This window comes from Lithobates pipiens, unplaced genomic scaffold (assembly GCF_037356315.1).
Source record: "Lithobates pipiens isolate NorthernLeopardFrog02 unplaced genomic scaffold, aLitPip1_a1.2 Scaffold_16, whole genome shotgun sequence".
NCBI lineage: Eukaryota > Metazoa > Chordata > Amphibia > Anura > Ranidae > Lithobates > Lithobates pipiens.
In genome coordinates this window covers 412,831,387-412,855,915 of record NW_027507748.1, presented here as the reverse complement: position 1 = coordinate 412,855,915, position 24,529 = coordinate 412,831,387, and positions in this window count along the sequence as shown.

Here is a 24,529-nt window from a genome sequence, read left to right as displayed (position 1 = left end):
GAATCAGGGGGGTTTACTAGATCAGTGTTCCTCAACCTTTTTTCAGTCAAGGTACCCTTTCAAAATTATGGCCAATCTCGAGGCACCCTTTAAAAATAAAGGACATGGTTGAGACACCCTATACAAATTATGGACAGTCTCAAAGCACCCTATTCTAAAATGTAAAACCTATCCTAATATTTTTACATAATGCAGCAACATCCACATAAGTTGGGAACCACCAAAGGTTAAAACCGATTTATTCTTCCACAGCAAATACACTTTTGAAAAAAGGTAATGACTAGTATTCCTGTTTTTCTCTTGACTATGGTATTGTGTCTTCCTAACTGCTATACCAAAAACCCCACCTTTCCAATAGTTACCACACAAAATTGAAGTTAAATTGGCCATAGCAGCCTTTTTATTAATAAAAATATAAATAACCAATAATTAACAGATCAAAAACATAAAACCAGACAGTTTATTAAAGAAGGAGCCACAAGGTCCCAATAGGCATAAAACCAAGACAGTACCTGCTTGTCACTTCACAGGCCTCCAGACGAAAAAAAAGGGGCTCTGAGACAACTCGCAGGTACACATCCACCAACTGGGAGCTGTACATCAGACGGGTCCCCACACCATACCTTTTTGTGCCCATATGAACCTAAGAAATGCACCTTGCACCCCACCAATCGTCACTTCTGGCTACACCAGTGCCCAAATCCCAAACCAGCTATACTCTCCCAATGTAGGGCGGGAGGGTGGACAGCTGTTCCATGCTGTTGCTCCTACTAAAGACCTTCCCAATCTGGTCTCCTCACCACTCCCCCAATGCTCCACCCAGCCCAGACCATGCCCAGCCAGCCTGTTCCCAACCCTATCCTACAGTAACCCCCACTGTTCCTTATTTACTTGTCCCAAGCACCTTTAACACCTGTCATGTTGGCCCTCCATTTATTGCCTTTGGGTTTTACTCTGGGCCTTTCTTGACTATGTATTAAATAGGTCTTGCTAACTGCTATACCAAAAACCCCACCCTTCCAATATAACCACTAAGAGTGCCAAAAACTAAATGGAAGAAGATCACCTGCCCACATCCCTAATAGACTGTATAATAGGCCAATTTTTCCTCTTTGTGGGACTTTGAGAGGCAGGAGTCCTCAAAAATTATATCAAAGTATACATTTTATTAGAAAAGTTAAAATATGAAAAAAACTATAAAAATATATATGGATGCAGAATTACTGAATCATGATATACAGAAAAACACAGTGACATATACAAACACAATAGGAATCATAACACCACACTAATGAATCCTCAGTAGTGAAATTGAAACCAGAAAATCCAGACGCGTTTCAAGGTAATTAAAGAGTAAAACCTCTTCTTCAGGGGCTGATAGTGTAGTATATCCTCATCTGTAAACATTGCAAAAAGGACACAAGTAAAACGGACAAGATAAACATGCTTAACAACTATGGCTCAAAGAATAAAGTATCAAATAACATCCGCTAGATATATTGTATAGTATTCTAACTGTATAGTGTTGTACATCAATGTTCAGAAAGCATCCGACATGCTAAAATTGTGAAGAAATAGGATTTTGCCTGCAGGGATCAGATCCGTAAGCCAGTACACTATGTCAGGGGGGTGCCATGAACTCAGCAATCAAGCCATGCACAGAGGGTCTATCCCAGCCACATATGTTGCACCCAATGGAGTGTAGCCAATATCGATTCTATGATCTAATAAAGAACAAAAACATAAGTGGCTGGGATACGGCCTCTGTGCATGGCTTGATTGCTGAGTTCATGGCACCTCCCTGACATTTACTGGCTTACAGATGAGGATATACTACACTATCAGCCCCTGAAGAAGAGGTTTTACTCTTTAATTACCTTGAAACGTGTCTGAATTTTCTGGTTTAAATTTCACTACTCAGGATTCATTTGTGTGGTGTTATGATTCCTATTGTGTTTGTATATGTCACTGTATTTTTCTGTATATCATAGTTACATAGTTAGTAAGGTTGAATAAAGACACCAGTCCATCCAGTTCAACCTGAGCGAGTGTCTACAATTGTCCCTGTCCACTGCACACTCACATCAGTCCCTACCCTCAAGGAGCCCACAATCCAAGGTCTCCATACATATACTAGGGCCAATTTTGGACAGAAGCCAATTAACCTACGTGCATGTCTTTGGAGTGTGGTACACCAATGTGATCATGAATCAGTAATTCTGCATCCATATATATTTTTATTGTTTTTTCATATTTTAACTTTTCTAATAAAATTTATACTTTGTTATAATTTTTGAGGACTCCTGCCTATCAAAGTCTCACAAAGAGGAACAATTGGCCCATTATACTTCCAACATGACCACACAAAATTGGCGTTAAATTGGCCATAGCAGCCTTTTTATTAAATGAAAAAAAATCCCCAAAAAAAAAAAATACACAACACAATAATTAAACAGATTTATAACATAAAACCAGACCAGACAGTTTATTAAAGAAGGAACCACAAGGTCCTAATAGGCATAAAACCAGGACAGTACCTGCTTGTCACTTCACAGGCCTCAAGCTGCAAAAACCACCAACTCGAAAACAAATCACAGGTACACATCCACCAAATGGGAGCCGTACCTCAGACGGGTCCTACACCATACCATTTGTGCTCATGTGAACCTAAAAAAAGGACATTGCACCCCGCCACTACCACACAAACCTGAAACCTTAAGTTTGTGCGGACCTTCACACCCTCAGGATACCCTCTTCCAGACCAAGACACCACAGATCAATGCAAACGGCATTCAAATGAACATTGTCCCTACATAAGTACCTCCAGGGATCTAACTCCAGCTCCCAATGCTGCACCGACAAACCCCCATTCCACATCAGAAATCAAGCCACCTCCCGATTAACCTTCACCTTAGCCTTAAGAGAAGAAACTGACCTAGCCACCCATCAATGTTTATGAGCCACCACATCGGACCAGACGATCAACAAGTCTGGATAATCTGTATGCAGCCATAACAAGTCATACTTAACATACCATATAAGCTCCCCCATACTCCTAAGATCCAAATCGTTACCCCCAGCATGTATGGGCTCTATCAAGTCGAGCATAACACTCCACTTCCAGAACCACCCTACTCCACAAGAGGCCTGGCACTCCTATCCAACAAGCCACTTCCTCATCTCTAGGAATGCCCAATTGACTTCCGTCAGGCCGGACATCAGTTCTTCTTGCACCCCAGTGGACATACGAGTGGCCCAAGATCCAAATCAAGCATGAGTGAGTCCTGTGAAGAAAAAAAAATAAAAAAAATAAAAAAATAAAAAAAAAACACACACCTAGAGGCTAGAGCTAGAATGCACCCTCCCCTTCCCCCTTGAAAGGGAGAACAAAGAATACAGTAAACAGACACCACACCTCCACATGAAACAGCTCAGACAGCTAAAACAATTGAGGATACTAGGCCTAGATCTTCAAGCATGTGGCAGAGTGGGAGGTGCAGGACTGAAACCCCCCTGCCCAGCTGTCAAAAGCAGCCCACTAACCTGTGCATGCAGCCAGTCCGTGCCATGCACAGCTGGGACAAATGTGCATCCAATTTGGCCATATTCATGCAGTACAGCAATAGCAAGGAGCTGTGTCCAAGCTGTTCCACGCTGTTGCTCCTACTGAGGACTTCCTCATCCAGTCCCCTCACCACTCCACCCAATGTTCCACCCAGCCCAGATCATGCCAAGTCAGCCTTTTCCCAACCCTATCCTACAGCAACCTCCACTGCTACTTATTTACCTATCCCAAGCCCCTTTAACCCCTGTCATGTCGAGCCTCCGTTTATTGTCTTTGGGTTTTAATCCAGGCATTTCTTCTCTCTGAATTTTTTTACATCACTCAGCTAATGTCACTCTGATGGAGAGGGGCACTGAAGGGTCAAACAAGCATGCTATGCAGGCGACTGAAATCCTCCATATCAACTGATGATGCCGTTGTTCATTAGGATGACGGTGTGCCATCAGAATAAGTAACGGAAGTGACATTCAGTCACAAAACTGCAAGGGCCATCTTGCTTCACCTGCAATAAGCATGCAGTTAGAAGGTGGCAGCGGACATCTTTTTACACCCAGCCAAGACTTGCATTTCACACTTATTTTTACCAGTAAACTGAGCTTATATATTGGAATGCCGTATTTTGAAATCTGTGACATTGTTTTGATGTTGAATTTTAAAAGCAGCAGCAAGCCAGGTTTGCTAATCTGACAGAATACCGTTGCTTTTAAAACTCAACATCAAAACAGTCTGATGGATTTCAAAATACTGTATTTCACTATATAAGTTCAGTTTACTGCTAAAAATAAGTGTAAAATGCAAGATTTTGGTGGATGTTAAAGCTGTCCACTGCTGCCTTCTGACTGCAGCCGAGTGTGGGGTGTCAAGATGGCCATCATGGTATAGTGATGGAATGTCACTTTCATTACCTAGTCTGATGTGTCACCGATTCTGATGCAACACCGGCAGCTAGAAGGTTGTAATGGTGCACAATAAAAATCTGTGGCCTTGTGTAACTAAAAAGGCAGGCTTCATCCACGGGCTAGCTTGTATACAATTTTTGGCCAATTTTTAGGCATTTTGCCAATGCACCCCTAAAGAAACTTGTTAAAGGAGTCTCCCAGATTCCAATAGGCCCCCTGTCCACAGACCCCCCACAACCTCCACCCAGGGTTGTCGAAGAGGCCCTTGTCCCCTTTATAATGGGGACAAGGTGCTTTGGAGTGCCCCAAAGCACCCCCCCCCCCATGGTGAGGGCACGTGGTCTGGTATGTTAAGGAGGGACCCCCTTTCCTGGCCTGCCAGGCTGCATGCTCAGATAAGGGTCTGGTATGGATGCTTTTTTGTTTTCTTTTAGCAGCCAGTGGGGAAGCCCACTGACAGCTGATGACTCATCCTTTGTTAAGGACACAGCGACCAGCTTCCCAGGCCCTGCTCCTTAACATATTTACTGTGGCTTTGGCAGAGAAAACCCGAACGAGGGAAGCGTTTGCCCAACACTACTCCTAATGATCACCATTGTCTAAACAATTGCTGGTTGATTAGTATTCTTCACTTTTTATATTGAAGTTCTCTTTTAAAGTAGGATCAGAAAAAAGTGTTAAATCTACATCTGTATTCTTACATAAAATGAAATGTAATAGAAGAGTATGATTCTTAACCGCATGCCGACCAGCCGCCGCAGCTGTACTGCAGCAGAATGGCACTGGCAGGTGAATCGCCGTTATTTAACATCGCTCCTTCTGGTGGGCACTAGGAGCCAATGCTAGTGCCAGCGATCTCAATGACCACCAGGCTCCCGCGAATGCTCGTAATACGGCGAGAACCGGGATCTCTGTGTAAACACAGAGATCCCAGCTCTCTAAGAGAAGTGACAGATAGTCTGTTCATACAAAGTATTAACAGCGATCTGTCCCCTCCCCTAGTCAGTCCCCTTCCCCTTTCAGTTAGAACACACACTAGGGAACACAATTAACCCCTTGATCACCACCTAGTGTTAACTCCTTCACTGCCAGTGACATTTTTACAGTAATCAATGCATTTCTATAGCACTGATCGCTGTATTAATGCCAATGGTCCCAAAAACGTGTCAACATTATCTGATGTGTGCTCCACAATGTCGCAGTTGTGATAACAAAACAAAAAACAAAAACCCATGCGGATCGCCACCATTACGAGTAAAAAAAAATAAAATAAAAATAAAAATGCTATAAACCTATCCCCTATATTGATGACGCTATAACTTTTGCGCAAATCAATCAATATACGCTTATTGCGATTTTTATTACCAAAAATATGTAGACGAATACATATCGGCCTAAACTAGGGATATTATAGCAAAAAGTACAAAATATTGTATTTTTTCAAAATTGACACTTTTTTTTGTTTATAGCACAAAAAATAAAAACCGCAGGAGGTGATAAAATACCACCAAAAGAAAGCTCTATTTGTGGGAAAAAAGGATGTAAATATTGTTTGGGGTACAACGTCGTATGACCACGCAATTGTCAGTTAAAGTGACGCAGTGCCGAATCACAAAAAATGGTCTGGTCAGGAAACTTCTGGGGCTGAAGCCGTTAAAGCATAACTTGATTTGTATAAATAGTTTGTTTGGACCAAGCAGGTCTAACAGATGTCCATGTCTCCTGGGCTCAGCTACATACGGTATACAGCACTGTTACGGCAGTGGGGTGGAAACTTCACATGTAGGGAAGGACTGTGCCATAAGTGTGCAGTATATACACTAAGAAGGCCCAGGCTCTCTTTCACACCCTTTTACGCCATACATTTTGTTTAGCAAAATGTGGCCAAGCACACTGTTCATTTCCATTAACAACAATGTTTCTCTTCTCGAAGAATGTACTTGAGGGTGCCCTAGGTCTTTAATGATTTTAGCAACAGCCCTGATCTGCTTGGATGAATGGATTTCAACAAAAACATTTAATAGAGAACAGTTTTGTGTGGGAACCCTTATACAGTAAGTTGTGCAGAAAAATAAACATTTGTCAAAGATTGCATAACAAAAACGTCCACGTCTCCTGGACTTTATATCACTAATATATTTATGAGGCTTTTATACAAGCAGCATTTCTGAAATTTACACTACTGGGAAGAAAACGTCAAACATTAAAAAGTCTTCCCAGTCAATCCTTTACATTCTGGAGCAATGCCGCTCAAATGACTTATAAGCCACGTGTAATCATCTTTGAAAAACACACATTTTTTAAACATATCTAAAGTCAAAATCCTAATATATTACAGCTTACCAATGTTCAATATAGTAGCCGCATCTGTTTTCTTTTATCTGTATTTTATTCTCTTATAGTCTTGCAAAAAATGATCACACAGGCCCTTGTTCAACTCCATTACACTGTGGTGTGATGGAACTAGTAGTTTACACAATGAAGATAAGGTTCTTAGGACAAGGATGGTGCATTTCTATACTTGCTGAAATCTTCTTGACCTTAAAACTAAGTTTTGTTTTGGGGGTTTATATTTGCTTTAATAATGGTCTGTGTACTATGTTGACTTGTCAGCCTTTGCAAAAGTTTTCAGGAGAACAAGGCTGTAGCTTAGTACTGGGCATTTCTGTTGCTACCATTCCATCATTAGGCACTTAAACTCTAAACTAGTATTAATCTTTAATCCCTGTCCGTAGCTCTAAGCTTATACTAACCCATAACCTGAACACTCCAAAACATCATTGCTTTAACAATACCTAGAGCAAATCACAATGAATACCCCAACAGCGATCATGACCTATAAAAGAGAGACTATTAAACCTCCAAACTTCAATTTATAGAAGTGCGCAGTAGACGAATACAAAATTAATTCAAAACTATAAAGTCCCTATAATCCCTAAACTATAAATAAAACATTGCTTATCCTCCACTTGAATAATCAGTCACCACTGTGCATTAGGTGTGCCACACCCTCCTCATGCCACCTCAAGCATCACAGGTACTTCAGCAACAGTGATGCATTCTCTCCCACCCCCCGTTGGGCTGGTTTCCAGTTATGCTAAAACTTAAGCAAAGAGGACAAAGACGATCTCACTCACAATCCTTATGAAAAAACTCATTAAAATTTACACTCATGAAAGTGCATAAAATAAACTCATCAGTAATAAAGCCAGGATCCGGCCTTCTATGAACTGTCAAAACCACGTCTCTCCACACTACCGGAATCAGCGTCACATCTGGCCATCGCTGTCACGTCACTTCCTGTCACCATGTAGTTACGCCCTGGGGTTTTGTTCTTCTGACTTCTTCAGAGCATTTGACATCAAGCAATGTTTTATGGACTTTTTAGCATTATTTTATTGAGGATTTTATAGTTTTGTATTAATCTCATGTACACATCTATCACTTGTAGAATCTAGATGCTCTAGGTATTGTTAATTATATTGTTTTTAATGAAGCATCAGCTCACCAGATTAGTATTGGTCAGATTTTCATCACACCCCCAAGAGGACATAGTGTGGGTGGATCATTTGGTCGGCCTCGCACTTACCCCATCAAGGAGGCAGTGCTTCCCTCTGGGCGATGGCTTCTCATGCATCTTCTCGTGGTGTCTGATGCATCTCCTTCCTCCTTATCTCTCCTTCTCCTAAGCCAATAGGAGCGCTTCTCCTTTCGGTCAATCAGGAAATGGGTCTCCAGACTTGCTTCCTGATTGGCTGGGAGGAGAATCAGTGTGACAATAGAGAATATTAATTCACTAATTGTCACACAACTGGGTGGGCTCAGGGCCCAGTGCTCTACGCACCAAGCCCACCCTTTTAAGCCTATTAGAGCCTCTGACTCTAATCACATGCCCCTAATGGACAGGTCGCCACTGGTTGGGAACATGGTTTTGGTTTATTTAATATCAGTGCTTTTCATAAAGTATCTTGTTCTGGCATCAACAAGGATACCTTCCAGTCTCCATGCCCACTTTAAGCATCACTGATTCAGCACAAAATTTGCTTTATGGTTGCTAGCTTAAAATGCAGTTCCAAGTTTTAAAGATTTACTACCTAAATGGATTACATCTGGAAATATTCATAATATAAACCAGCTGTCAAATACATCTTCTTCTGCAGTTAAAATTAATACCATTTGTGAATGTTGCTTAAATTCTATCAGTTATACCTAAGGTGGTTTAAAGAACTTTGCCCTGTTTTTTCTTTTTAGCTATCTCTAGCTATCCCTATACAGTGACTATTGATGTGGCGTGGACTTCACTTTTTGGACTGATGGGAGATTTCTAATTTTAAAAAGTCAAAGGCAAATGGAATTTCTCTCAACTGTACAGTATGAAACATGAATGTAAGCTTTTCAATACGCCTTTCAACAGATCATTTCTACTGTTTAAGAAACAATAAGATTATATAATCTTTGCACGTATACACATTCAAATGTACATGTAATTGCTAAATGTGTTTAGCTTAAGATGAGATCTGATATAGCTTTCACATTTACATGCTCTTATATTTCTGTTATTTTATTACATATAATTAGTTAGTGGATAAGCCACTAGAGTAAGCAAGTGAATATTGATTAAAACCAAAAAATTTAAATGTATCTACGTTTAATACCAATATATATACACACGTTTCAGACCACGTTTTAAAGTGGTTGTAAAGGCAGAAGGTTTTTTCTTTTTATCTTAATGTATTCTATGCATTAAGATAAAAAACCTTCTGTGTGCTGCAGCCTCCCTCAGTGTTGTGGAAATGTTATTGTATGGACTTGTGTGGAAATTTTATTTTAGGATGTGTGTTTTATAGATTGTCACCTGTCGCCCTGTGTCTGATTTAACCAAGAAGCATTCTAGCATAGCGCACTTGGGTTGAATTGGGACCAGCGGTAAAACTGTCAGTATGGAAATCTTTTCATGAGCTTGGAGATGTGTTCTCTGTGTGTGGGCATTTGCCGGTTTGTAAGTATCAAACGCAATGCGCTGGGCTTCTTGCCTTCAAATATTTATGCACATTAGAGAAGCAAAGTCCACATAACAAGAGAAACATATTATATATCTCTGTTGTGGTTACGGTATCCCTTTTTGGATACATATCTGCTTTAATAAGAGGACATTGATATCTACCTTGTTGGTATACTTGTACCGTATATTGACAACAGCAGTAGCAAAGTCCCCGCAGATATTCTCAAGCCTGTAAGAACAAGTAGAATGATCTTACTAGATACTGGTTACTCTGAGCAGTATTGAGTGGGCTCCATGCTGACAAAGATGGTGGATGTGCATGCATGTGGGTGAGTAGTGTACATGCCTCAAGTGGATGAGACATGAGCACTTCTCCCTAATACTCCTGTGGATGTTCTCCCCTTTAGTGTGGCCATTTCCTGTGTGGTCATTTTGCATTGAGGAACTGATTGGCTGTTGGGGCCATGACTTCTCGTTTGTCATTTACTTTTGTTGCGGATAAATAAAAACAAAATGCCTTGGCTCATGAGGGCAGTCAGTCGAGCTGAGGATGTAAGATGATGGTCATGTCTGTTTACTTATACCGGTTAAATTAAATGCATTAAACTAAAAGGCTGAAAGGGCTATTAATAGCGGAATGCCATTGACAATTATAAGAGAGAAAGAGGGCTGGGCCTAGTCATGGCCCAGTGTCTGAATGGACACATGGAGCTGTGGCTCAGGTGTCCTCATAGCAAGCTGCTTGCTGTGGGGGCACTCAGCAGGAGCGAGGGGCCTGGAGAGTAGAAGAGGAGCCAGAGAAGAGGTAGACCTGGGCTGCTCTGTGCAAGACTACTCACTACACAGAGCAGGTAGGCACAACGTGTTAAAAAAAAAAAAAAAAAAAAAACAGGACTTTAGTATCACTTTAACCGCTTAAGGACCGCCTCATGTACATATACCATGGCAGGGAGGCTCTTTAGTGCAAAAATCACGCACCGGGTTTGGGGTGCGCTCACCCGCCGCCAGCAGTCTGCTCCAATTGGACACAGCATGAGCTAATCAGTGCGTCCAGCAGACCCGATGTCTGACAGGACCCGCCGATCTTTCCCAAGGCAGACAGTAAAAAAGACAGATCACCATTCTGTGGCAGGAGAAGACCGAGATCTTGTGTTTCTGCTAAGCAGGAACACAGGTCTCCATCTTCTTACAGTACAAGCAACCCCCACAGTTATAAAGCACTCCCAGTGTCATTAGTACAGTTACAGTGCTTTTTTAGCACCGATCACTGTATTAGTATCACTGGTCCCCAAAAAGTGTCACTTAGTGTCCAATTTATCTGCTGCAATGTTTCAGTCCCGCTATAAGTCTGATTGCCCTCATTACTGGTAAAAAAATAAACTATAAAAATTCCATAAGAATATCCCATAGGTTGTAGACGCTATAACTTTTGCGCAGACCAATCAATATACGCTTATTGGGATTTTTTAGCAAAAATATGTAGCAGAATACATATTGAGCTATATTGATGAAGAAATTAGATTTTTTTTTTTTACTTTTTTATTGGGTGCGTTTTATAGCAGAAAGTAAAAAATATTGTTTATTTTTTTTTCAAAATCGTCAGTCTTTTTTGTTTATAACGCAAAAAAACAAAAAACTGCAGAGGTGAACAAATACCACCAAAAGAAAGCTCTATTTATGGGGAAATTTTTTTATTTGGGCACGGCTACACACAACCATGCAATTGTCAGTTTAATAATGCAGGGCCGTATCATGAAAAAATGGCCTGGTCATAAAGGGGGTAAACCTTTGGGAGCTGAAGTGGTGAAGGTGTAACATCAAACATGGTGGCATGAAACATGCAGCCCAAACAGAACCTTTTACTGAATCCTAGGGTTCTTCTCCTCGCAAGCTCTTGTTAGTTTTTGAATTTGGCTCACACAACTGCATCATCTATTCACAGAGATCTGTGAATGGAGAGGCAAGTCTGCCACTGCAGAAAGGGACTCTTAGGCCAGGTTCACACTGCTGCAATGTCAGATATTGCATTTTATCCGCACCACATTGCTGTGCAAATCACATGCGATGTCTGTGCAATGCAAATTCAACCATACACATTGTATGGCTGAATTTTCATCGCTTGCGGGCCAAAGTCGTGTAGGACCCTTTTTTTTGGTCCGCACTAGAAACGGATTGCATGGGTGCATCCTATTCCTGTCCAAATTGACAGTTCGCACTGCGATATGCAGACCGATCTGGGGGTGTCATAACTTTGTATTGACACTCGCAGTGGTTCACATAGGACAGTGTGAACTGCCTGCAAGTTTAATTTGATGTGGGAACCCGTACTGGATTTGCATGGGTTCTCGCATCGCAGCAGTGTGAACTGAGCCTAATGCTGGCCATACACTATACGAAAATTCGGCCGAAAATGTAGACACTTTGTTCATTTTTCGGCAAGTTAATGGGCACAAATCGTTAATCGTTGGGGAAGTTTTTGTGGGAAAAAAAAAAACGAACCGCAAGTTTGGAAAACTTCTGAAAGAACGATAACTTGCAAGGTTAATGCGTTATTCGTCCGTGAAAAAACAAATGGTTGCTACTGCGCATGTGTGAAAAACCATTTAACCCGGAAGGTAAATATTTGTGCCAAAGAACGTTCACGTTAAAATGTCATGACAAAATCACCCACACCAACAACTATATAACCCGCAACCTGGTCAATCGTAATATACCCATCTTGTAAAAAAATAGTAGAACAGACCAAATATGCAATATTAAAACTTTATTGCAAATGTCATTTTTTTTTATAAAAGTAAAGAAATATTGTTAAACTTTTTTTGTGCATTTTTTTTTTTTTTTTTTTTAAATAGCCTCCAAAAATGCTATTCTCACATTTTACTACTGAACATTATACATCCATCAACCAATGATTTTTAATTACCGGTATCCCTCATGGTTTTCCAAAATGTATTTTTTTTGTCAAACATTATCAGTAGTCTTGAGATTTTGGCCTGCATAAAAAAAACATGGTTTGAGTTTCTCTTTAAAGTTTGTGATGACAGTCACCTATACTATAAGTGTGTGTCCACACATGTGATATTTGTGTGCATGAAAACACTACCATGTGTGTCCATACATATTTGACTTGTTGTATCTGAACACAACTATAGTAGAGGTGACCGGCTGCACAAACTGGAAAGACAGCTTTGCGCCAACCATGTTTTTACATGGTAGGCCTGAAGTATAAATGTGCATGAAGTGCCCACATTACAAATAGAGTAGAAGGAAAGGGGAAGAGGTTTCTAAGAACCCCCCTTTCGTCATGGGATTACGGCAGGAGGCAGTTACAAGGCCCCCCCCTCCTGTGTGAATGAGTCACACAGGTGCCTTGTTAGGTCAAGTGCACTGAGGTGAGGTCACATGGCCTGTAGGGGTTAGGCCATGTGAGTCAGGTCAGAGGTATACTAGGCTAAGATTGGCAAATTCGAGGTAATGTCACATGGCGTGTTAATTTCCCCTCTGAACATTCCATAAACCACCTGAGCCTGGCTATAAAGGGGTGTTCCATGAAGAGGAGCTCATTCATCTCAGAAGGCATAGCCGTGGTGCTACCCACTCTTCCACACAAAATTGTAAAAATGTTTTATTTTTTTGGCAACCGATATTGTGTGATGAACTCTGTGTCTGGTGTATTTTTGGTAAGTTGCCTTCCTGCCTGTTATCCCATGTGTATTTCCACAATAAAGTGCTTGTCCTCAAGTAGAACTAGCTGAAGTTTTGGTGCAAATTTGTACAAACAATGACCACATGAACTTAACTATACAAACATAAAATTAACAAAAAAACTTGTACAAAAGTGACACGTGTTAAATTTTACATAGTGTGTCAACTACAACCATAAAACCTTTTTAAACAGAGGTCAAGTGATCTTTGAGTTCTATCTCTGATGAGCACTTCAAAATATCAGATACCAATCTTTGGGCAGTGAGGGAATTGAATCCCTGTTCCTCAGAAGATGTGCTGTTGAAGATAAGAAAAAAATAAAGAAAAATCAGGTAAATGTTTGGGAAATGGTGTTGATGTTAAAGCAAATACTGCAGCTGCTGACTTTTAAAATAATGACACTTACCCGCCCAGTGCGCCCGCGATGTTGGCACCTGAAGCCGATCTCTCGATCGTCTCTCAGGTGCTGCCGCCGCCATCTTGGATATGGGAATCAGGAAGTGGAGCCTTGCGGCTTCATTTCCCGTTTCCCTACTGCGCATGCGCGAGTCGCGCAATAAGGATGGTCCCCGCTTTCTCTGGGATCCGTGTGTTTCCCAGGAGACAGCGGGGGACCTTCGGCAGAATCTACGCCAGAAGTGGGTGCAGATACCTGTACTGTACAGGTACCTGCACCCCCTCCCCCCTGAAAGGTGCCGGAGGGGGGGGAGTGTTCCAATGAGCGGAAGTTCCACTTTAGTCTGGAGCTCCGCTTTAAAGTGCATGTGTAGTGGATTACCTGTGCTGCTTGTGATGGTCTCAGAGGAATGCTGGGCCTGGTCTGCTTCAACATCTGTTATAGTTTGGGATGTTCTGCATCATCATCTGGTCCTATAGCAGTAGCTGGAGCTGTGTCATCAACCAGAACAATATCCATTCCTGTTGTCACAGTACTGTTATCAAAGTGTGCTTTTTTGGGTCTTTCTAGGTTTAGGAAAGAAAAAATTAAAAAAGCATGCATGCTAAAGAATATAGTTTGCATTGATGAAGACATTGCTACGTGGATTGCATGCCTAGCTGAGAGAGCAGAAATGTCAGAAAATAAGCTAAAATACCTTTTAGGATCATTCTATGTATTTTAGGGAAGGCTTCCTCCCTATGCTTCAAGTCAGACCATCTCTTGGGCAGCTGGTCCTTTGCTCGCTCCACACCATACTTCTTCTCCAGCACATGGACAACCTTCTCCATGTTGTCTTTTCTTGTATTAGGCCTGGGGTAGTTTTTGCGCCTCCCATCATAATATTTTTTTTTCCAGAATCTTCGCCATCGTTTTCATCTCATCCAGGGACATAGGTGTTGCTTTTCTTTCACGGCTAAAATGTTTGGCAATGGCATGCCCCTTTTCTTCAGCCATCGTTCTGTTGCTAAAGATGGTGCCGGATGAAGAGGGGTGGAGCTTCTAAACTCCCATAAAGCACCATGGTACAGTCTGACCTGGCACACAGAACGTTGTCACGTACGAACACAGAACGTACTCTCGCTCGATGCCACTGACCAGCCAAACGATTACACTGATCAATACACAGAAGAGTCGTAACAACTGAAGGTAAGCAGACCAGTACAATAGTTTTAGGACAGGGGTGACAAACTCAATTTAATCATGGGCCGCATCAGCATTGTGATTGCCCTCAAAAGGGCCAGTTGTATCTGTAAGATTAGATGTCCAGCGCATCCCCTCTCCTTACATTAGATGTCAAGAGCCACCCCACCTTTAGATGTCGAGTCCCCCACTCTCCCTTACATCACATACATCACAGTGCACCACCCCTTCCTTATGCTGCTGCTCGGAAGAAGCTGGATGCATTGCTTGAAAGCAGAAAGTAAGAGTCTGGAGGAGAACCGGAGGAGGGCTGGAGCTCTCCTGCAGCTGCAGGAGATGTGCAAGGGCCACATGAAATGGCCTGGAGGGGCGGATTTGGCATGCGGGCCTTGTGTTTGTCACCTGTGTTCTAGGGTATTAATTGTTAGGTGTAGTTTGGCACCTGAACAATGATGCATTGTTTCTTATTACAGGAGCAATGGTGGACAAATTTACATCACCACATTTCCTGCCACAATTCCTTGAAATGTACCGAGACCTTCCATGCCTATGGAAAGTACGCTCCAAAGACTATTCAGACCGTCAAAAACGTATCAAAGAGTATACTAAATTAGTGGAACTATGCACGGTTGCGTATGCCAAAGCAGATATATCCTATGTGACTGAAAAAAAAAACCTGAAAATCTGCATACAATCTTCAAAAAAGAATTGAATAAAATTAATGAATCCAAAAGATCTGGTGCAGATGCAGATCAAGTATACGTGCCCCGCCTAGGGTATTTTGAGAGCCTACAATTTCTGACTGACCAGGAGGAAGCAGGACCCTCTGTGTCAAGTTTAGACAGTATCAATGGAAATATTTCAGGAGATTTGAGAAAATGGCAGACAGTCAGGTAAGTCATCATATTTTTTGGAATACACTTTTATATGTACAGATCAGAAAATAAAAATGTAAGATACCTACAAAAAAAAAAAATTGCAAAACACATCAAAATTTAAAGCACATGTACCTTTGTACTTTTTTAAATTTTTAAAGAAAAAAAATAACATGACACCTGTGTTTAGTACTGAAATAAGATATAAATGCAGCCACTCAAATTTAGATATACAATTTAGAGATTATTTTGCCAATCTACTGCTCCATGATCCAGAAAATATTGTATATAATCCAGGCGATTCTGACGAGCAAGTTGACTGGAGAGAAGTGGTGGGGCACGGCCTAGGTTTAGTAGCCCTTCTGTATCATTTTGCCACTCACCAGGCACGACATCCCCAGACAGTATCTTCCCAGTCCACCAGGGATTGTGGCATATAGGTGGAGCTAGTATGCCTTAAGAAATTATGCAACACACAGCAGCAATGAACCATAGTGTCAATTTTGGGGGGGGGGGGGGGAGCTACATTTATTGCTGTATGGAAGATACAAAATCGGTTGGCCATAATACCAAAAGCATTTTCTACAACTCATCTAGCATGAGAAAACCTGTAATTAAATATTTTTTGATCAGGTGTAAGGTTTTTAAGGGCAAATGGTTTCAACACATGCTCAGATAATGCAAATGCGTCATCTGCAACAAATATGAAGTTTAGTACTTCCACTGTGTCCTCTTGGGATGGTTGATTTAGTAGTCCATTTTTTAAACGGTTTTCTCAATTATTCCCCCATCTGAATTTCGTCCATTTTTGCCAATGTCCACAAAGATAAAAACTCATACTTTGCATTCACGATTGCCAATAGGACGAAGCTAAAGTAGCCTTTATAATTATAATAGAAGAAGGAGCCAGATTTTACTGGTGGCATTATGCAAACATGTTTGCCGTCTATGGCACCACCACAGTTTGGGAAATTCCAATAGTCGTTAAATTGTTTAGCTGATGCTTTCCATTCCTCCACAGATGCCGGTAGCTGTGCAAAGGTAAAAATATATGTTAAAAAAAAAAAATGTAAGGCTTAATTCTAGATACATTTAATTTTGCTTTATTATACAGGATCTATTTGACAATGAAACACAAACTGTCACATCACCACCAGTAAGCAGGAACAAAAAGAGAAAGACAAGGCAAGATTCTACAGGCAACTTTCTACTACAAGCATCTGCAGCGTTAAAGCAGAAGAGGGATGAATGTGATCACCTGGGTGTATTTGGTGCCAAGAAAATACGCAGGATGTCAGAAGACCAAAAACAATTATTGGAACCATTACTCATTCAGCTTCTCAATAAAGGGTTATGGGGGGAACTGACCACAAATACGCACTTAGCTGAGCACAAAACCACACACACCCGATCATCGCAACTACCTCAACAAATGCATTAGTGGCACGTACCATTCACACAGCAGGATCGCCCACAAAGCAACTGGGGACATGATTATCAGTACAGATCTTTGTGAAGCACATACATTTGGTTTAAAATATGTTTTCTTTGTCAGTTTGACATGTTATAAACTAGTTTGAGTTTACTGATATGTTTAGAGCTTCTAAATTCAAAGTTTAACAAAGCAAGCTGTACAGTGTTTGAGAGTTAAAAATAAAAAAGCACTGTGTCATTACCTTTAAGTATTCGTCTTGCATGGATACTACAGGAACCAAGTGAGAGAGGGGGCTTAGCCTTGCCAGATTGGCACAAGTACTATTTGGCTGGTCAGATGGTGTTTGCTCGCAGATGGCTCGTGTCGGATGACGGTGATGCAGCTACCGTTTTAGAAGCTGCCTCGCTGGGTTCGTATTAGAGTCTGCGTTTGGCACTATTTAGGGGGGGGCAGGTCGGACCTGCCTCTGACACAAACAATGAGGGCCACTATTAGAGCTTGGGGACAGGCGGTGAAACTGGCGTCCCCTAGCTATAGAGGACTTTCCCCATCTACTCCGCTGTGGATGAACCACTTATTACCTCACTTCTACAATTTGCCGGATCCGATGATTTGGGCGGTTAGGAGAGTAAAAACGCTAAAGGATATTATCTCTTTTGGAGACTTGCTGACATTCCCCCAACTTCAGACGCGACACGACCTACCGAACACATATCTTTTTCGCTTTTTTCAGATTAGGCATGCTTTTCAGAAACAGTTCGGGGAGTTAAGGATAGAGTCCCTCCCATCGTGTCTTGAGTCCATGTTGTCCCGAGAGGACCTTGAAAAGGTTCTCTCGGTGTCATACAAGGAATTCTTTAAGTTAACACCAAGGGCTGTTCTGAACTACAGAGCCAAGTGGGAATTGGAGGTGCCGGATATTCAAGGGGAAGATTGGAAAGATTTGTGGTCCCAACCCTTTAAACACCTGATATCTGCCAGGGATAGGCTGATCCAATTTAAGTTTCTCCACATGAGCTACTACACGCCAGCAAGACTGGCGAAGATTTACGGCCATGATCGGGCAGAATGCTGGAGATGTTCGGTCACCCCAGCTGATGCCAGGCACATCTTTTGGCTATGCTCACACATACAGGATTTTTGGGAGGAGGTCACGACATGTATCTCAGATCTCTTGATGGTGCACATTCCGCTAACTGTGAAGGTTTGCCTACTGGGGTTGGTAGACGAGGTAGTGCCTACGAGGGCCTTGCGAACCCTACTCACTATTCTTTTATATTATGGGAAAAAGGCAATATTACTTAAATGGAAAAACGCTAGTGCTCCTGATCTTAACTTTTGGAAGAGCTTGGTTAATGGTATGCTGCCATACTACAAGGCTACATATATAGCCAGGGGGTGTCTTAAGAAATTTGATAGAGTGTGGAGGGTGTGGTATGAGGCTGAAGACACTGTGGGGTAGATGGTCTCCTGGGGATGATACTGGACTATTGAGTGCATGATGACCCTTGCAATACAACTGGACACGGTATGATGTACGGAAGGGGGAGAAATTCTGTTATAGGTATGTGAGGGGAGGGCCCTAGAGCGGCTGGGGACATATGTGAATGGCAACAATAAGAAGGAATTCATTGGGGACATTCTGACTTTAAATTAGGTCTATACGATCCACTGTGAGCTGTGACAAAATGGGAGGGGGCATTGGGGAGGGTGGGGTGGTGGGAGGGGTGTTATGGGTAGTAGTTAGGAGCTATCAATGTTAGTCAGGAATGACTGGGCCCTGCGAGGCCCTCTTTTTTTTTTTGGTTTATTGTTTTTCGTTTTTTTTGGGCCAGGTCACGCTGATATGGCCTGGATTTATGTATGTTTAAAATGTAATCTTCAATAAAAAGAATTTTATAAAAAAAGTATTCGTCTTGCATGATTCTTATGATGCGGCCAAGCGACTGGGCAAAGATTCCAGTGGTGAATTTGAGGTCTTCAAAACTTTGTCCAGTTGCCACAAAACGGAGTGTTGCTACCATTCTCTGCTCCGCTGTGATGCTAGGTCTTAAGACTGTGTCCTTTTTTGTTGTGAGGTGTGACACTTTACTCAGTAGCAGCTGAAAGGACTCATCAGGCATCCTCAGATAGCTCCGATAATCATTGGGATTGTTTTCCTTCAGCTCTCAAACCAATCTCATAGAGAAGTCATCATGGTTCTTCAGCCACTCTTTACTCCATAACCTTTGTTTTTTTCTTCTGGGCTCCTCTGCTTACTGTATAGCCATCACTTCAAGCATTACTATGGCAATGGTCCTCTCATCCACATCCATATTGAAGGTGGTGCAGTAGATCTCTACTACACACAGGGTTCATTCTGATCAACGTACGTATGCGTAAACCACAGGAAGCCACAGTGCAGAGGTCAAAACACATTTTGACACTTCTTTTATATGCAAAAACCTCATGAAAAAGAAAATGATACATTGATGTTCATAAATTATTTATTGTTCGAAAATCGTTATTTACCAGATGGCGTGATCGTTTGCTCTCACAAATGTATGTTCGTTTTTCAAATGCGTACTCGGCCGATTTTTTGTGTAGTGTATGGCCAGCATTAGTTATCAGTGGACTTTATCATACTGCCTCCAGCTCTTTACTGGAATCCCTGTATCTCAGTTACTGATTGGCATTTCTGCTTGGAGGCAGAAAAAAAAAAAAAAAAAAAAAAAGTCTCCTAAACTTGTCTAGACTTTGTACAAAAAATACTTTTTTTTTACTCCCAAGAGAACAGACTTTCCGAATTAACACAACTTTGTCATATTTGCCAACACTTAATTTGCATAGTAAACATTCACATCGTGAGGAGAACAGACTCTGATCCTTTAATAAATCAACCTCATTGACATGTATCGTGAGAAGGAGCAGCTAAGCAGAACTATTGTGTAGCACCAGTGTTAATTTTGGCAGCAAATTTCTATTTAGTTTTTGTCTTAGGCCGCGTACACACGCGGGGACTGTTCGCCCAACTTTGTCCGCTGAACAGTGTTTCGGCGGACAGTCCGCTCGTGTGTGGGCTTTCAGCGGACAGTTTCAGCGAACAGTCCGCTGAACAAGGTTTTTCGGAAATTCCGTAAAACTGTCCGCTGAAACTTTGTTTCAGCGAACAGTCCCCTCGTGTGTAGGCTTGTTCGTCAAACTAAGTTCCGCGCATGCTCAGAAAGGATTTACACGCCGAAAGTTATAATGCAGTGTATAGGACGTTGTATTTTCCGTCCCGTCGTACGTGCCGTTCACGTCATCGCGCACGGTTTCAGCAAACTGTTCGTTCGTCGTGTGTGGGCAAGTCCGTCCATGCTAATTTTGAGCGGACTGTTTGCTGAAACTGTTTGACGGACAAAGTTGGGCGAACAGTCCCCGCTTGTGTACGCGGCCTAAGTCTTAGGACTAAAATTACATTTTAGATTTAGTCCCATTTTAGTCTTCTGCAATTGTTTTCGTTTTGGTCGTATTTAGTCAACTAAATCTCCAGTACATTTTAGTCATCTGAAATCGAGTGGGTGTAATTAAATTGTAATGCATTTGTTATCATTTATCTACAATTTCCAAACTAATTCTGGTGGAGTGAAAAATCTCATGTGTTATTATTTAAGGTATTGAGGTATGAACATGCACTAAAGGCCAGTGTTAATTTTGAAGTCAAATTTCAATTTACTTTTAGTCTTTGCCCTTGTACACATGCTTGGAAATTCCGACGACAAAATCCGTCGGATTTTCTCTGACGAATTTTGTCTGAAACTGGTGTTGCATACACACGGTCAGACAAAGTTGTCGGAAAATACGAACGTTCGGAACAGGATGACGTTCGTTCGTTCCGACGGGACTACGTTTAGCCTAGTAGCCAATAGCTTTGCTCTCGTACTTTGATCAAATCATGCGTGGCACTTTGCCCGATCTGAATTCTCTACAAATGATCAGAAAAAGATCGGATTTTGTTGTCGGAAAATTTAAGATCCTGCTCTCAAATTTTTTCCGTCAGAATTTCCAACGGAAAAAGTCCGATAGAGCCCACACACGATCGGATTTTCCCACAACATAATCCGATTGGACCGTTTCCGTCTGAATTTCCGACCGTGTGACAAAAGACAAGGGCTTTGTGTTTTGACTAAAATACCATTTTAATTTTATAGTCCCATTTTAGTCTTTTGACTAAAATTCCATTTTAGTTTAAGTCGTATTTTAGTAGGCTAAAATGTTTTAGTCATCTTAGTCAACTTAATTAACACTGCATGGCTAAGCAGGGTGCAGAGTGTAGTACAAAAATCTAGATGTCCAATGCAATTACCAAAAAAAAAAAAAAAAAAAAAAAAAAAAAAAAAAAAAGAAGGAAACGCTGGTAAGCTAATTGGATCCTGTCTAAATGGTCCCTAGTATGTGTGTACGTGAGTTAGGGACCTTAGAGTGTAAATTCCTTGAGGGTAGGGACTGATGTGAATGTACAATGCATATGTAAAGTGCTGTGTAAATTGATGGCGCTATAGAAGTACTTGAAATGAATAAATAAAAATTAAGATTAACATTCCCTTGAAAGGGAACTTCCAATTGCAAGATCATACATTAGCGTCTGATCCCAATCGTAATGGCTTGTCAAGGTGTCTTCGTTCTGACACAGTTTGTGGTGTCCCCCAGCAACTAATCAGATTCAAACATGCCCTGCCATAATGACATCTGCACAAAGATATTGATAAAAACCACAGTTGGAATGGCTAGGTCAGACTATAAAGTTAAAAAGACAAACAGAGGCACACTGGCATAATGCAATTATCCCTTTTATTTGCTTCAATAAAAAGCTCAGTAAAACTTACAGAAAGATGAAGATAAGCAGTGCCCGTCAGTAGATGGATCACATACTGTGAACATGTTGTTTCAGACACATCTGGACAGTGTATAGATTGAGGACCTGCCAACCACACATCTCAATTGTGGATTTTGTAAAGTGAAGACCCATGAAAAAATAATACAATTCCTTTTAGGGATGTGATCGGTCTTGTCAACTAATATACTGTATGGATGACAGGCAGAGAGAGTGAGTCAATGGCTGATGGATAAAATGCAGATAAAAATTGGACTTACATTTGCTCTGCCCAGAACTCATATGTTAAGATCAAGGAGGTCTCATCATGGTCTTTTTGACTTGTGTGACTTTTGTTAATAGCTTTGTCAAAGTCCAGTTCATTTAGGGCTTGTTCACATGTGTGGGAATACCCAGTGTTTATGCGACATTTATTCAGCATTTTTAAAGCTGATGCCCGCCATGATTATTACCATGGTACCACACAGTACTGTTTACACAGGAGCGGCAGCATTGTGTTAAAAATGAAGTGGCATGTTGCTTTTGTGAGGCATCAACGCTTCTCAGCCGCTTTCATTTATTGCAATTGTAATGTTCTATTACCGCACCTTAACAGCGCCTATTTGTGGCGTGTTAGTGAAGCATTTATAAAGTGTTAGTTGGGCATTGGGGGAGAAACCATGGAGGTTCCTGTATCCCAGAATGCACTGGAAAATAATAGTGAACTAGCACAGTGCAGCTCCAGTCACTTCCTGTTTGTACAGACACTTCTTTTCTTCATAGACAATGCATGTGTGAATGTGCCCTTAGTCTGTCTTCTTTATCATTCGATGAATCTTGCACATCTCATTTTGCTGGCTGGACAGAATATACTGTATTCTGTAGGACACATAGGACACATGTCCTAATCCAAGCCTCCTACTTCTCTAGCCACTGTGGCCCTTAACCGCTTTCTGGCTGCCGCACGCAGTTGTACGTCGGCAGAATGGCACAGCCAGGCAAATGGGCGTACCTGTACATCCCTTGTAATTTGCCACCTATTGGGGACCCGCGATTGTGGAGAGGAGAGGCAGAACAAGGAGATGCCTTTGTAAACAAGGCATTTCCCTGTTCTGTCTTGTGACATGACAGATCACTGTCATGTCAGTGGTAGCCCACCCCCCTACAGTTAGAACGCCCCCCTAGAACATACTTAACCCCTTGATCACCCCCTACAGTTTAACCTCTTCCCTGCCAGTGTAAGTTATACAGTAATCAGTGCATTTTTATAGCACTGATAGCTGCATAAATGACAATGGTCCCAAAATAGTCCCAAAAGTGCCCAATGTGTTTGCCATAATGTCACAGTCATAAACATTGCAGATCGCCGCCATTACTAATTACAAAGTAAAAAAAGAATAAAACTGCCATTAATCTATCTCCTATTTGTAGATGCTATAACTTTTGCGCAAACCAATCAATATACACTTATTGCGATTTTTGTTTACCAAAAATATGTAAAAGAATACATATTGGCCTAAACTGAGAAAGAAATACCTTTTTTATATATTTTTGGGGGATATTTATTATAGCAAAAGTTAAAAATATTGCTTTTCTCTTTCAAAATTTACACTTTTTTTGTTTATAGCGCAAAAAAATAAAAACTGCAGAGTTGATCAAATAACACCAAAAGAAAGCTCTATTTGTGGGAAAATAAAGGACGTCAATTTTGTTTGGGTGCAACTGTCAGCTAAAACGACGCAGTGCCGAATCACAAAAAATGCTCTGATCAGGAAGGGGGTAAATCCTTCCGGGGCTGAAGTGGTTAAACACTGGTATCCACTGCCTTTTTTATCCCCCCCCCCCCCCCCCCCCTAAATACAGTGCAGATAAACATTTTATAAATGACAGAATAGTGATATACACTACATTGTCAAAAGTATTGCGACATCAGCCTTTACAAGCACATGAAATTAAATGGCATCCCGGTCTTAGTCCTAATAGTGAGTTGGCCCACCCTTTGCAGCTATAACATCAACTCTTCCGGGAAGGCTGTCCACAAGTTTTAAGAGTGTGTCTACAGAAATGTTTTACCATTCTTCCAGAAGCACATTTGTGAGGTTAGGCACTGATGTTGGACGAGAAGGTCTGGCTCAGTGTCTCTTCTCTAATTCATCCCAAAGGTGTTCCATCACGTTGAAGTCAGGGCTCTGTGCTGGCCAGTCAAGTTCCTCCCCCTCTCTATGGGCCAAGCTTTGTGCATGGGTGCGCAGTCATGTTGGAACAGGAAGAGGTCATCCCTAAACTGTTCCCACAAAGTTAGGAGCATGAAATTGTCTTGGTATGCTGATGTCTTATGATTTCCTTCACAGGAACTAAGGGGCCAAGTCCAACCTCTGAAAAACAGACCCCCACCATAATACCCCCTTCACCAAATTATTTGGACCAGTGCACAAAGCAAGGTCCATGTAGACATGGATGAACAAGTCTGGTGGAGGAACTTAACTGGCCCGCACAGAGTCCTGACCTCAATCTCATAGAAACCCTTTGGGATGAAAGCGAGTGCAGGCTGTTAGCCAGGCCTTCTCATGTACATCAGTGCCTGACCTCACAAATGCACTTCTTGAAGAATGGTCAAACATTTCCAAAGACACAC